Source organism: Panthera pardus, unplaced genomic scaffold, assembly GCF_024362965.1.
Source record: "Panthera pardus isolate Hobbes unplaced genomic scaffold, ASM2436296v1 HiC_scaffold_25, whole genome shotgun sequence".
In the NCBI taxonomy this organism is placed as follows: Eukaryota; Metazoa; Chordata; class Mammalia; order Carnivora; family Felidae; genus Panthera; species Panthera pardus.
This window is the reverse complement of record NW_026526821.1, coordinates 7,478,554-7,491,417: the sequence shown is the minus strand read 5'-3', so window position 1 is coordinate 7,491,417 and position 12,864 is coordinate 7,478,554. Positions and strand designations below refer to the sequence as shown.

General features: G+C 42.1%; 1 long non-coding RNA gene across 1 annotated transcript; it reads left to right on the top strand.

Annotated features, from left to right (window-relative positions):
* Positions 1-8,966: 8,966 nt before the first annotated feature.
* LOC109272645 (uncharacterized) lies at positions 8,967-11,355 on the top strand. Its single transcript, XR_002082543.2, has 2 exons — positions 8,967-9,141; positions 10,846-11,355. It is a non-coding gene; the product is annotated as an uncharacterized LOC109272645 (long non-coding RNA).
* The last annotated feature ends 1,509 nt before the right edge of the window (positions 11,356-12,864 follow it).

Below are 12,864 nucleotides of genomic sequence, written 5' to 3'. Positions count from 1 at the left end.
TTTTTGTAAAATATCTAGTCTCAATTGATTGTTTCTATTTGTTTTCTGTTATAAACACCACAGTATAAACACTTTGGAACAGTCCTTTGGTGCGCAAGTTTCCTCGTAAGTATAGGTCAGAATGTAAGTTGTGTGCATCCTCAGTTTTGTCACACAGTCACCATATTGTTTTCCAAAATGCTCGTCCCGATTTATGGCCCCACTGGCACTACCATGATCCCAGGTAAAAGGAGGCATTGGTCTGTTTTCTCCACTTCCCTTTTCAAATGTTGCCTTACATAGCTCCCTGTTTGGGTGTAGAGCAGAAACATCAAGATAAATAAAATCTCCAATAACTGTCCTAAGATATTTGCACAAAACTTTTAAAAGTAAGTCTCAGGGTGCCTGGGTGGCTCAGTCGGTTAAGCATCTGACTCTTGGTTTTGGCTCAGATCATGATCTCATGGTTTGTGACTTCAAGCCCTCATTTGGGCTCCGTGCTGACAGTGCAGACAGAGCCTGCTTGGGATTCTGTCTCTCTCCACCCCTCCCTCAGTCATGGTCTCTCTTGTCTCTCGAAGTAAATAAATAAACTTTAAAAATTTATTTTAAAAAAAGTAAGTCTGCTAATAAGCTATCATAACACTTGATAGATGCTGCTTTATTAAGCTATAATAATAATCTATTAATTTATCTTGATAATTTTATTCAAAATTGTACAAATATTTTGAATTTTATGTTCGTGATATATATATATATATATATATATTCATAATATCCAAATGTTAATATCTTTGTTGGTGTATGTATTTAAAAAAATCAAAGAGATATTTTCTAATTGTTGCCAATGTATATGAAATTTCAAGCTACAAAATGAGGTTTCAACAGAAATAGGAATAATAACAGCAGTCTGTGCCGAATGAAATGTGATTTTTGTGTGTCTCAGAATGTTCAAGGAGACAAGAAAGTCTGACAATCGGGTTGCAACCTCTAAAGGTTGTTTGTTCTGTGAGTTGATTTCCAGGACCATATTCTCACTCTCAGAGAAATTGTACTTCATCATGGAAATGTGAGCCCATCCATCTTGGGGAACAGTGCTTATGTAGATAGCTCTATTTAGAAATACTATTATAAAGCTAACCCAGGAAGTTCAATTTCCCTCCCCAACCAGCGTATCTCTGGAATTATTTTCCTTGCAGATCAATGGAACAGAGAATTGAATTGGCTTCTCTTTGTCGGCATTCATACCTCAGGTACCCCCAAGTGCTTTGTGTAATGAAAAACAGCAATGTTGATGCCTTTAATAAAACATTGACAATAATGCTTTCTTTTTCCCTGGCATTACTGCAGAAATGGAACTGATTTGGAGTCAAACAGCATGAGAAAAGACACATTCTCTTAAGTTAATATATCTGAAAATCATACGTAATTTTAGATGTGTCAAAGTTCTGAATCAGTGAACTTCCTGTTATCCAGAGTGATTCAGAAAGTGAAACATCCTTGTTTCTTTTCAGTTATGTATCTATCTCCACCGCATATACTATGAATAATTGAGGATAGGGACTATTGCCCTTGTCTCTATATTAATTGGCACATAGATGCCTAATAAATTTTTACTGAAAAAATACATGGATAACTGCAATAAAGTGGTCTCCTAAATTCCGTGAAATAACGATGATATCAACAATTATTTACAACACGTTACCAACTTCCTAAAATGTGCTAGATACCATATCAATACAGAAAGGAGTAGTCTCCAATATTTATATCAAAACAAGAGCAAACATGATCCTATTAGTCATTAACAATGTGGATTTCAAAGTATGTCAGTGTCTTCTAGCCATTGCTCTGAACATTATTTTATTTACACACACACACACAGACATACACACACACACACACACACACACACACACACACACACACACACACACACATTTGGTGCCAGTACTGGCTTTGTAATTTTATAATTTAACTCACTGAAAATATAACTGCCTACCTACTACATCCCCTCACTCTGTAACCATTGTTGAAAATAGCAAATAAGGAATGTTCAGTCCCTAAATCTAAAAAATGTACAAAAATGTTGACAAGGAAGGTGAGTCTTGACTGCTTGAAACAATCCCCCCCCAAATATTACTAAATTAAATCTGTTGCTGCACTAGATGATATAGGCTCAAGTGGTAAGGGATGAACCAAGGAAAAGACAGAGCAGTGAGCATCTGGGTCATCAGGGGAGGACAAGAGGACACCTGACAAGACACTGAAGAATTGAGAGACCACAAAGTACGGAGGTTTCATGGCATCCATCCTGACCTGTGCAGTCTTACACCTAGCTAGAATCATTAATGACAGTGGAACCAGGAAGTTGCTGTAGGAAGAGGTGAACCAGTCGTTTATTCCTTCTGGTTGGTTGGATGGTGGAAGATGATTATGTGTCTTGCTCTCTCCTGATTGCTGCTCTTGTACGAGCCAGGGTGCTGACGGTAAAAGCAGGACTGAAGGAAGCAACCTGGCCTCTGAATGTACCATGTACGTCAAACTCCTTTCCAAACCCCAATACTGGTGTGTCACTTCTAAAACCGTAGTAGGCAGAACTGCATTAGCACTATACCCCATCACCACAGGGTACACTTCCTTCACGTTATGTCCCTCCCCTCCCCTTCCTGCCCATTTGCTCCCATTCTCTTCCCTTCTTGCAAGCCAAAAACCCCGATATCAAATATTTGAATATTTGAATGCAAAGATAGACAGAACCTGACTAGAGAGACTCTAGAACTCTAGATAGACCTGTATGTTGTTAGTTGAGCTCTGATGCATACACTTTGTGGCATCACAGGTAATTTATTTAATTTCCCTGAACCTCACCTTCATCAACTGTAAAATGAAATTGGGAATACCTATATTGCAGAAGTACTTTGAATTTGAAATGACCTAGCACATATGATACCCAATTTATTGCCTGGCCCTATATTAATTGCTCAGAATATTTGACTCTTATTAGTACAACTTTCTTTTTTTTAGGACAGAAACAGGGCAAAATACTTTTCTTAGGAGCTCCCATGTGTCAGACGGTCCATACACAATAATATCTTCATTTTCTGAACCAATAGTTAAGCCTGTGGTCAGGCAACTATTTCCCTTATGAATGAAATACCTACAGCTCAGGGAGGTTAAGTGACTTACCTAAAGTCACAGAGCCAGTGACATTGCTGGGATTTAAACTTGGATATGTCTGGGGCACCTGAGTGGCTCAGTCGGTTAAGTGTCTGACTTCCGCTCAGGTCACGATCTCACGGTCCGTGAGTTCGAGCCCCGCGTCGGGCTCTGGGCTGATGGCCCAGAGCCTGGAGCCTGCTTCCGATTCTGTGTCTCCCTCTCTCTCTGCTCCTCCCCCGTTCATGCTCTGTCTCTCTCTGTCTCAAAAATAAATAAACGTTAAAAAAATTTTTTTAAAAATAAACCTGGATGTGTCTGGCTCTGAAAACATGCTGTCGTAAAGTATACCGTGCTGCCTTCATGATATGGAAAGTTGGATACAGGTTCCAACTGGTCAAATGTTTTGCCTGCAGTCACTCAGTTAGTTAGCAGCAGGGTCTAAATTGGAACACCAATGATCATCAAGTAACAGTTGACGAACACTATCATCAGCCAACAGGATTATAGATTAGTCAGTTCAACAGCTAGTTGGATTGTAGTTAGCTTGTTCTTTGGCTCAGAGGATTGACAGATGAGGGGCCATCCAAATACTCATCCACAACATGAGTCTGTTGGTTGTGTTTTGGATTATCCTGTGGAATTTCATTTTGAAGGCACCAGAGTTAATATTTGGCAGGGACTAGAGCTATTAAGATGAATAATTGCTTGAATGGCTCTACTTGGGTGAGAAATGTCTAACTGTCCACTATAGTAACATGTTCAGCTTGGGACGTGTTCAGCTATGGGAGAAACGAGGAGTTCTCTTTTCTAAACTTGAGGGATACTCCATGTCCCTTACTGGATGATGGTGTCTCTGCTGAGTGGCAAGATTCCCCCTTTGAGAGCTACAGTCAGCCAAGATGCTCAAGTCTAGTTCCTCTTCCTGTTCTTCCCGTCGCCTCCTGGCCACCTCCTTCCTCCTTTCTCCCTCTCGCCACCTCTGCACCCTTCTCTCTCTCCTCTTCTCTTCTATCCCCTTTCCTTCTCCTCCTTCCTTTTTCCTTCCCTTTCTTCTTTCACCAGCTCTTCTGTATGCTCTTCCTCTACTGTCTCCTCCCCTCCTTCTTCTTCCTTCTTTCCTTCTCTATTTTCCCTCCCCACTTCTTTCCTTCCTCGCTGCCTTCCCTCCTCCCTAACCCATATATTTCACTTCTCATTCATTTTTGATTGGAAGGCCTATTCAGATAATTGCAGATGTGCATGCGACCGTAAGAAATAAGGTAAGGAGACCTCAGGACACTTTGTTTAGTTTCCTCAATAGTAATGTTTTGCAAAAATATACTATTATATCACAACCAGGATACTGACATCGATACAATCCATCAGCCTTATTTAGATATCCTTGGTTTTACTTACCCATCAGTGTTTGTGTGTGAATGTATCTGCTTGTATTTAGTTCCATATAGTTTTATCCCCTATGTAGTTTTGTGTATTCACTGTAGTCAAGATACCGAGCAGATCCAACCCCATGAAGATCCTTCATGTTTTCCTTTTATAAACAAAACCATCTTGCTGTGGCCCCAATCCCCGACTTCTGGCAACCACTAATGTGCTCTCCAATACTAAAATTGGGTCATTTCCAAAAATACTCTGTAACATAAATGATTCAGCCGCCATGAAATTACAAATAGTAAGGACCATGATAAGAGGGACATCAGATATTTGAGCTTCCAGACAAGATCCAGGAAATCTGGAGTAGCCAAAGGTGAGGGCAGCATGGACAGGATGAGACTTAGGAAAGCATTCAAGGCAGCGCATTTGATGGGCCAGAGAAGCTGGTGTGCTGTCAGGTGGGAAATGGTTAAACAGGGTGGACTTCTCCTGTCCAGGGGACCATTGATGGTGGTCTGTAGGACCTGGCATGGAGCTGGACAATGGGAGAGTCTATTTTTAACAAGGATGCCTATAGGAGATTGAATATACTAGTAAAAAAATGAGTTGAATTGTCCTCCATTCTCTGAGTGAAAAGAAAGCAACTCTTGAAGGCAATTAGGTAAGAGCAGTAGCTATAGAGCCTAACAAATGCACTAAGGTCACCTTACTGGGTTCACAGTTACTCTGGCATTTTGCAGTGTGTGTTGGAAGAAAGCGAACCTTTCATAGACTTCAACTGAAAAAATTGAAGCTAAAGTGAACTCTGAGGAATGGAAGTAATAGGGGTCTAAGAAGCAGCAGCATATAATCATATATTCTCCCAAAAAAGAAATCAACCAGTCCCGGGGCAGGTGGCATGGAGGGACATGTCAGGCGAGGTCCACAGAGTCGGCTTTCAGAAGAGACTAGACCAGATCTGACCCCGTGACGGCAGAGAACATTTTCTTAGCCCAGATTCTCAGGAGAACACAGAAATCGACACCAGACACTCCCAAACATTATGTACAATTGTGCATGCTCAGCCTTCAAGCCATTTACAGATAAACAGTGTAGCTGAACATATTGAAGCCTCATTGCCGAGTGGAGGCCCATTCATTCTAAACATTTTTCCTTCCCCCGCCCCTGCTCCCATGAAGTCAGGAGTTAATGAGCCACTCCAAGTATTGTTCATCGATTTAACTGCTTCCCCACGGCCAAGGACCGTTTCTTATGTGTTTCCCATTTACCCTCAAGGTCCAGGATAATTTATTTATTCCACAAATATTTATTAAACACCTAACTCCATGCCAGGCAGTGAGGATACCATCAAGGCACAGAGCAAAAGAGACCTCATCCTCTCTTTTGTCAGAACTTAGAGTCTGGTGGGAATAATTCATTTAATCAACCAACAAGTATTTGGTGGCCATCTACCATGAACCAAACTCTGGTCTAGATGCTAGAGGTAGAGCCAACCATAACAAAAGGAAGGGAAAGTAACCAAGCTGATCATTAAGGATGTGGGCAGATGGGTGATACCTGGACTAGAAATGCACAGGGAGATAACTAGCAAGCATGGTGTCATAGAGCATGGCTGAATGTCCATGGAGACCGGAAGTCAAGCCTCCCAGAAGCAATGACGTGTGAGCTGACATCTGCCTGGCAGCAGTGAATCAGCCATGAAAATCCTGGGCATGGAGAATTCCAGGCTGATTAAGACTTCAACAAATAATTGGGGCACCTGGGTGGCTCAGTTGGTTAAGTGTCCAACTTCGGCTCAGGTCATGATCTCACAGTTCGTGGGTTCGAGCCCCGAGTCGGGCTCTGCGCTGACAGCTCAGAGCCTGGAGCCTGCTTCTGATTCTGCGTCTCCATCTCTCTCTGCCCCTCCCCCACTCATGCCCCCTCTCTCTCTGTCTCTGTCTCTGTCTCTTTCTCTCAAAAATAAATGAAAATTTATTTTAAAAAACTTCCACAAATAATTAAATATAATTATTTAATCACCATTATTCTAAGCACCGTAACGATTTTTATAACCTGCATTTCTCCCTCTTTGAATTCATATTACTGTCATCTTATCTCCCTCTAGTTCTAAGGTTCTGAAACCGCACAAATGAAAAAACTCTACCAGATTTCCCTCTCCACAGAAACTGTTTCTTATGTGGCTGGCAACTTTTGATAGCTCTCCCTCCTAATTCAGGGTAGTTATTGACAGCATTTTGGGGCTACGGCTTGACTTTTACCTCTGGCTTGGGGCAAGAGATACTGCTTTTTGCAAAGCTGGTTTTAAATTTCTCTAGATTCAAGATACCAAGAAGCAGTGGAATAACAAACAACAGAAAAAATATTCAGCAATTGACATTCAATCATTGTTTCAAAAAAAAATTAAAAGCTATGCTAAATGGATCATAACATGCTCAAATACATGAAAAAATTGCTTCAAAACACAGCTGGGGAAAGATGTTTGTTTTTATTAAAAGTTGCTCAGAGGCATCATCATAACGACAGATTCTTTAAACATCCACAAACACAAAGGCCTGAAAAATAACTCTTCATTGATTTTTTTTAACCTGCTGTATTTCATATATTCTGAAGCTATTGGTAGTCTTTTAACAAGGCTTCCTCATATCTGTGGGATTTTATGAATGATCATTTTCTGCTGACTCAATGTGGGAAAATCCCTTCTGCTGAGACAATCCCTAATGGCCACTTTTTAAGTCTCCTTACTGGTTTTATTACCCAAGGGGACTTCCGACTTCTCCAGTCTAAGCACAGCGGATCTGAACAACAAAAATACCTATTCTTGGGGCGCCTGGGTGGCTCAGTCGGTTGAGCATCCTTCGGTTCAGGTCATGATCTCACAGTTCATGAGTTTGAGCCCCGCGTCGGGCTCTGTGCTAACAGCTCGGAGCCTGGAGCCTTCTTCGGATTCTGTGTCTCGCTCCCTCTCTGCCCTCTCCTGCTGGTTCTCTCTCTCTCTCTCTCTCTCTCTCTCTCTCTCTCTCTCTCTCAGAAGTAAACATTAAAAACAGTTTAAAAAATGCCTATTGTTGGATTTTCCTGCTATAGTCAATATGGATTTTTAGATCTTAGAGTTCAAAGAGATTTTCTGGTTCATGTCATGAGAACTGGATCACGTAGACACAATATCAGTAGATTGTTGCTTCATGAGGAACAGAACTCTACCATCTGGTGTTTTGCTTGTGTTCATCATGGGTCCATCCAAAAACCCCCGTGTAGAATTCAGAGCTTCTAGTCTCTATGCTTAGGCGTGGATTGAAATGATCACAATGGGACTTAGATCAGGGTTTCTGGATACAGTATCTGAGACAGATTCTGATTCATTGAGGGGGTGCGCTCAGGAGAAAACTACAAGGATATGAAGGAAGCAGAATAGGGCAGAAGGAAAAGGGGAAATAAGATGTGGTTTTGGATGCTGTCTTTCCCCAGTCTGACCCCACAGGGAACTCCGGAAGCATACACAGTTCCACAAAGCATCCCAGCTTGAGGCAAGAGGACTGGGCTTTTATGCCACTTAACACCAGCCATTGGCAGTGGGCCGTCCCAGAGGGAAGGAGGTGACCTGTCAGGTTATTTCCAGGTGAATTGGTTCCTATCAGGCCCAGGGAAGATCTCTTGAGAAGGGTGGAGCGACGGGCTGTGAGCACTCAACCGTCCTAGTAACTAGGAGATGGGAGCACCAGTCTCGTAAAGGGGATCCAAGCAGGGAATCAACAATGTCTTTTATACAACCGTAACACCTTGCCTTTGTTGTTCTTGTTTTGTTTTTCCTGGCATCAGCCATCCTGGGCCGTGAGGCCAGCCATGTTTCCAAAGCCGTTTTCCCTTCAGAGTGAACAGTTACCAATTTGTAACTGATTCGTTTTAATTCGCTGCTAAACTAGCTCAGTCTGAACTTGCAACATCAAGAATCTCCCAACAAAAGGCATAATTACTGAGGTTGGCAATGTCATTGATGACTTACTGTCTGTGGGGTTACCGGTCATGATTCCCTGAAGTGGCACATTGTGTTTGTCAGCTAAGAGAACATTTAAAACAGCAAGGCAGAGTTTCCCGTTAGGGAACCAAACATTGTTTTAAAGTCTCATGCTTCAATTGAGTTCCTCCCTGCCAGCCCTTGGGGGAAATGCACGTGCTCCGAAAAGTACTTAGAAAGCAAACCAATGGCAAGAACTCTGAATGGTGTACAATTAGGTGTAATGCTTAGACCCAAACTTTCAATTCAACTGTGAAAGGCCAATTTAAGGATGCCTCACTTGGCATCGAAATTAGAAAGTCACTCAATCTTCCAATCTTCTTGAGATAAGTAGGGCAGCCACTGTTGATAAACTGCGGAACTCAAAGAATACGGATTATAAAACAACAGACTCAACTGTTGCCATGGCTACCATTTAATGCCTGTTTCTGTACAATTTAGACACTGTCCTAAGAAGATGATATATCTCACTTAATAAGAAAGAACCCCTGTGAAGCATATATCATTATTCTTGTTTTATAGATGAGTCGGCTGAGCGCAAAGCATTCCTATTACGCGCACGTTGCTGTATGTATAGTGGACAGTTCTGCTCCCCTGCAGCTAACTCTGAAATGAAGGTAAGATCCCAGCTGTGAAAAATGAGGCAATGAAGACTTAACAGCATTTTAAACCAACAAGGAATAAAAAGAATTTTGATCTAATAAAACCACGGACAAAAATTTATTTTTAAAAAAATTATGAGCTCCCGCAATACAGGTATGTGATTAAGTCGTGTAGGTTTAAGAAGACTTCCCTGAGATAAAGAGCAGGAGAAAATATTCTAGGCAGGGGGAGTAGGTGCAAATACTCTGTGGCCAAAGAGAGCATGCTCCACATGGCTGGCTGGAGTGAGGGCTGACCTGGAGGGAGTCACAGCAGAAAGGTAGGCAGGCTCCAGACCAGGCAGGACGTGTTGCCCTATTAAGGGGATTTTCCTTATCATTATGAGCCACTGAAGCGGTGGGAGAAGCATGAATTTCCTGTAACGTGAAACTAAGGGCAGGGGTGCATACTTGCCTGACATTCGTTTGGTTTTTAAAAGAGCCTTCCGGTTGTAGAACGAATAGTGCATTCGAAGGAGGAAAACGTGAAAATACCAATCAACACTTATCGCAGGGGGAACCTGGGTGGCTTAGTCAGCTGAGCGTCTGACTTTAGCTTAGGTCATGATTTCATTGCTTGTGAGTTGGAGCCCTGCCCCAGGCTGTCTGCTTTCAGCACAGAGCCCACTTCAGTCCCTGTTTTCCTCTCCCTCTCTGCCTCTCCCCAGCGTGTGCTTTCTCTCTGTCTCAAAAATAAATAAAAACATCAAACAAATTTCTTAAAAAATGTTCCAGAAATATCTTGCCAACAAATTGACAGGAATTGGTATGGATTGAATGGGGGGAGGTACCACAAAGGAGATGCTAAAATGTATTCCTGGCTGCTGACATACAGCTATGAGAAGAGTTGTGTCATTTACTGAGGATAGAAACATTGCATGCTTCTCAAACCCCAGTCAAGTTTGTTGAGAAGACCATGGGTTTAACCCTGGATGTGTTGAATTTGAGGTGCTTTTGGGAAAAACAAACAAACAAACAGGAGAGGACAAGCAGATAAATAACAAATCCAGAGTAGAACTGTAGGGGTGCCTGGGTGGCTCAGCCAGGTAAGCGTCTGACTCTCGATTTGGGCTCAGGTCATGATCTCACGGTTCATGAGATTGAGCCCCGGTGGGCTCCGTGATGATGGTGTGGAGCCTGCTTGGAATTCTCTCTCTCTCCCTCTCCCTCTGCCTCTCCCTTGCTAATGTCCTCTCTCAGTGTCTGTCTCTTTCTCTCTCTTTCAGAATAAATAAATAAAGTTAAAAAAATAGAACTCTAGACTAGAGATGGTTATTTTATCATGAGGATGGATGACATTTCCCTACAAGTATTATAAAGTGAAAGAAAAAGACACAGAAACTGGCCTGACTGCTCCGATATGTAATGCGTGGGTAGATAAGCCTTAGCAGATCATAAAATTTGTGGAATGGAAAATTCATTAATGAGTGGAATACATGATAAACTGAGTTTGTAGTTGGGGCAGGATCAGCATCTGGCAAAATTATCACACACAGGCTGTTTCTCTTTAACTTCTCTCTTGGAAAAGATCACCAAAGTGAGAGAGCACAAGAATTTGTTTTATTCCAAAAGCAAAGGAATTATGTTTAAGAGCAAACAAAATTGTTTGCCTTCTTTTTGTTCTCTTTTAAAACTTCTTTTTTCCCCCATGCTCGTGCTGAAACACAAATTCTCATCAAGCCTCAGTACCAGCCCGTCAACCTCACATCGGAGGACACTCTGTGTCTTATGATGACCAACCTCTGACCAATCGCTGCCCAAGAAGCCCAGGACACAGCTGAAGAGCGTAATTGAAAACTCTAACTACAGGATGGCTCTGGGGTTAACTATTAAAACGGAAGAACTAAGGAGTGAGCTTACTAAATTCTCTTTGAGAGCAGGCAAGCAAGCATCTGGACAAACATGTCACCTGAAATACACAGCAGCCTGAGGCTGCCTGAAAAAGAGAAGAAATCCAAGAACAAAACTACCAAGAGCATCTCTGGCTTAACTTAGTGATTGTGATTAATCCATCACCAGAAACCTTTTCCAGGTATGAGCTGTCTTTCTGCGGCTGTCCTTGAGTAACCTTGCCTCTGTCTCACCCTATCAGCTGAGACACATCAGCTTCTGGAGATTCCTTTCCTGCTCGTTTACTTTTTTCATTGCAAATAAATAAAGTGGCAAAGTTGCAATTCACTGAAAATAATACTTGGCAGATTAAATCTATTGCACATTTGCTTTCTTCCAGATAAGCTTGAGAATATGGTGCTTTTTTATTATTTTATTTTTTTGAATAAACATGACTAAAAGCTGGAATTTTCTCAGCAGAGGCTAAAGCGTATGGATGGAAATCCTAGGTCAGGGGAGGAAAACCAGTCTTGTCTGGTTGGCCAGCCAGTTCAGCCATATTCCACCTTATGGGATGGCTTCCACGATGTGTACTCATGTCCATTTGTCCCTCTGGATGACTCTTTAGTCTTTATTATTAACCCTGCTGTGTCCCTCAGGAGGCTAATTGGTATGGAAATTATCACCAAGCTCCCTTGCCTCCTGACTTGGGAGTTGAGTCCACTAACGGAAAGTGACTAGCAGATCAGAAAGAGAGAAGGGAGTAAGTTTGAATTATTTATTCCATTTCTCTGGTCATCGGGTTCCTGTGGGCTGATGTATTGTTCTGTCACAGGTAAGCATCCCTCCCCCCATGGCCATCTTTGTCTCCAGGGATGGGAATTGGCTTCCTCCTATCACCCCTTCAAGCCTCTATAATGATAATGGAGCCCTGTTACCAATCCCATAGTGCTCCACCGTCCCCTGTGGTTTCCCTACACTCAGCCTACATCTTTGTATGAAGTCCCTTTATAAAATTGCATTCTCCGTGAGTCCCTATCCCACATGGGGTAACATATACTGCAGACGCATCACTCTGTACCCCAAACCAGGGACTGAAAATAAGAAGCTATAGAGACAAAGAAAAACGCATTGGAAGGATGCTTATGGACAGCAGCTAACTCAAGTTATAGTCACTGGTAAAGGTATCTTCCCAATTCACAATGTTCTTCCTTCCAGAGCACTGGCCCCCCGTTGACTGGGATGTATTTTAGGCAGATATGTCTAATTTTTCTCTCTTTAAAAATATGTTTGTTTACTTATTTGAGAGAGAGAGACAGAGACAGTGCAAGCAGGGAAGGGGCAGAGAGAGAGGAGGATAAAGAATCCATTGAGCCTGATGTGGGACTTGATCCCATGATCGTGGCATCATGACCTGAGCCAAAATCAAGAGCCAGACACTAAACCAAGTGAGCCACCAAGGTGCCTGCAGCAGGTATACCTATATAGTACCCCCCCATATGTAGACTACCTCCCCAGTCTACCTCTCGTATCCAAACTTATAAGAGGACCAAGGGCAGTCAAATGACCCAGTAAGGGTGAGTTGCATCCTTTTCATGAAAACTTGGAATGTGGCCAGCCAATGAACTGTGAGATTAATCACAAGAACAATGGGAGAATGAAGTAAAGGAACAGAAGGCAGAGATCTGGATCCCTGGAGAGTGGTTCCAGATTGCAATACCTTCCCAAAACTTGGCCCCATCTCTCCCTTGAACAGTTATCACTGTATCTTTAAAATAAAACCCTCCATTTTTATTTGTGAGCTAGAGTGATTTCTGTTATCTGCAACTAAAAGAGTCCTAAATGATCCATTAAACAACAAATGATGCT